General features: G+C 48.9%; 2 pseudogenes; both read left to right on the plus strand.

Moving 5' to 3' along the window:
• The first annotated feature begins 340 nt into the window (after positions 1-340).
• Positions 341-494, plus strand: LOC146797543 (5.8S ribosomal RNA; annotated as a pseudogene).
• A 336-nt stretch (positions 495-830) lies between these two features.
• LOC146797544 (28S ribosomal RNA) lies at positions 831-2,283 on the plus strand (annotated as a pseudogene).
• Positions 2,284-2,714: the final 431 nt, after the last annotated feature.

Genomic DNA, 2,714 nt, shown 5'->3' on the forward strand with positions numbered 1-2,714 from the left:
CTTTAACTGTCCACTCAGATCAGGCGGCGATTTTTCAGGACCTAATGATGAAAACTGCACTACTCAACGACTGGATTCCTCAATATTTGCATTGTGATTATGGTAATCAGTCATGCAACAGGTCACACAGGTAATACATTGTACCTTGACCTGGATCAGAAGAACTGGAACACAAGAGGACAAAACATTACACAGAAGATACATGTGGAGGCCAACTCCCAGAGTTGAAGCCTGAATGGGTGCTGAGTCGTCTCGTTGTGTGGGTGGTGGCGAGGCAGCGTTGCCTTCTTCCCCTCTCTCCTACACCAGCAGGTGGGTGAATGTTGAAAAAGTTGCCTGTGGCTCTTTGCAGTGGATCACCAAGCTTGAGTGCCAATGAAGAACACAGATAGTTGAGAGAACTAGCGTGAATTTCAGAACACATTGATCAGTGACACTTTAAATGTACCTTGCGGCCCCATATTCCTCCCGGGGATTCACCTGTCTGAGGGTCACTTGAACGCCAATCACTCTGGGGCTCTCCCAGGGTACAGATGTCACAGTGGGCTCCTCTCCCTTCATCCCCACCAAGGTCAGACCCTTATTGGCTATTGTAGGACACCCCAGCCCTGGCACTGAGGTACGCTGCCAGTGCACCTGGTCTTCCCGCCTTGGTGAGTCGGGCAGGTGATCGGTCTGTTACAGGCATAAAAAATCTGGGTGCCTAGCTGCATGCTATGCATGTTTTGTTGTAATGTCCCCAATTATCTGTGTGTGCTTCCTCAGGCACCCACTTCTATGGATAGGGCTGGGACGGCTTCCTGCCTGCCTGGATGTGCCAGCTTTGAAGCTAGCCAACCAGTACCGTAAGGGAAATTTGAAAATAACTTTAAAAAGAAGGTTCAAGAGGCTGTGAAACCATCCAGATGTAAACATATGGGGTCCATGCAGTTCACCCTGAGGCGATGGTGCACTCTACCCATTTCCCTACACTGGGAGTGGGGCCAGTGCTCTGCCTCAGCTGGTGCCTAGCAGCTGATGTAGAATTGGTGTGGAACAGGGAAATCTAACTGTTTAATCAAAAGAATGCATTGTGAAGGTCCGAGGTGAGTGTTGAGACAATGGGATGTCTGCCCAGTGCTCTGAATGTCAAAGTGAAGAAATTGAGGGAAGTGCAGGCAGATGGCTGGAATAACTATGACTCAATTGCCTTGTCATCTAATTAGTGACACACATGAATGGATGAATGATATTTCTGCTGTCCCCACCTTATATCTAGCGAAATCACAGCCAATTTAATGGGTGTGGCAGAATTTGCAGGAAGAGAATACCCTTTTGAGCTTGGCTCCAGTCCAGCAGTGTGAAGAGACATGAGAGATGTATGATAAGTGGCAGGCCCCGGGGCCGTCTGTGAAATACCATTACTCTTACTTTTTACTTACCCGGTGAGGAAGAGGGGCCATTCCCATGGGATTCTTGCTTCTGGCTCCAAACACCCATCGCCCACTGGGCATGACCCGCTCTGAGTAGTGGCCGGTGGGGAGTTGAACTGAGGTGGTACACCTATCAAATGATAATGCAGGTGTCCCAAGATGAACTCGGGGGAGAGAAACCTCAACTGGAGCAAAAGGGCAAAGTTTGCTTGACTTTCAGTATGTATACAGATCGTGAAAGCTGAACCTCAAGATCCTTCTGGCTTTTTGGACTCAAGCAGGAGGTGTCAGGAAAGTTACCATAGGGATAACTGGCTTGTGGTGGCCAGGTGTTCATAGCAGCGTCACTTTTTGATTCTTTAATGTAAGCTCTTCCTGTCATTGTGAAGCAGAATTCACCAAGCATTAGATTGTTCACCTACTAGTAGGGAACATGAGCTGGGTTTAGACCATCATAAGACAGGTTAGTTTTACTCTACTGATGATGTTTTGTTGCAATAGTAATCCTGCTCAATATGAGATGAACTGCAGGTTCAGACATTTGGTATATGTACTTGTCTGAGGAACCAATGGGGTGAAGCTTTAGGATTATGACTGAACGACTCTAAGTCAGAATCCCACCTAAACCTTAACAGTACCTCAGTGCTGTGGAGCCTCAGTTGGCCTGGGATATCTGGCCACTGGTCCAGTGTGTAGAATGAGTGCTTGAGAACCGCAGCATGCATTGAATGTGGCTGCCTCCATCACCTTTAGAGCACTACATGTTCATGCAGCACCCAGTGCTAAATCATTTGTAGAAAACCTGATTCTGGATTAGGGTTTCCTATGTTTGCTGTGATCTACTAAAAGTCATTGTCTGAGCCAAGCTTTTGTCTCTATCTGGTGGCCTGTGGGAGGGATGGATCGCTGCCCACTGGAGACTGCTTCCACCACATGCTGTGCGGTATGGGGCTTCCATCTCCCACCCTGCAGCACCGGGTGCAGGGTCGAGGGCATGCTCCTTTGCAGGTCAGCAGGATGACCAGATGGTCAAATCAGACAACAGTGGAGTCGCCGGGAGGTTAGCTGGAGGGTGACTCTCTGAACGGCCTCCTGAGCATTGTTCTTCACTTGCATGACTACTCTAGTCGTGTCTGCCATGGGCCCGGGGCACTCTGGTTGCCCAGTGGGCCTGGGCCATCTGGTCAGTGACTGGCCTAACAAATGGCTAGAGGGCCGGCCAGTGAGGCTAACTCTGACTTGTGTCTCCGCCCAGTTTCTGTAAATTCACACTTTATGGTGGTTTAATACTCCAGTGAAAAC

The sequence above is a fragment of the Triturus cristatus genome, chromosome 9 (genome assembly GCF_964204655.1).
Source record: "Triturus cristatus chromosome 9, aTriCri1.1, whole genome shotgun sequence".
Taxonomy (NCBI): Eukaryota; Metazoa; Chordata; class Amphibia; order Caudata; family Salamandridae; genus Triturus; species Triturus cristatus.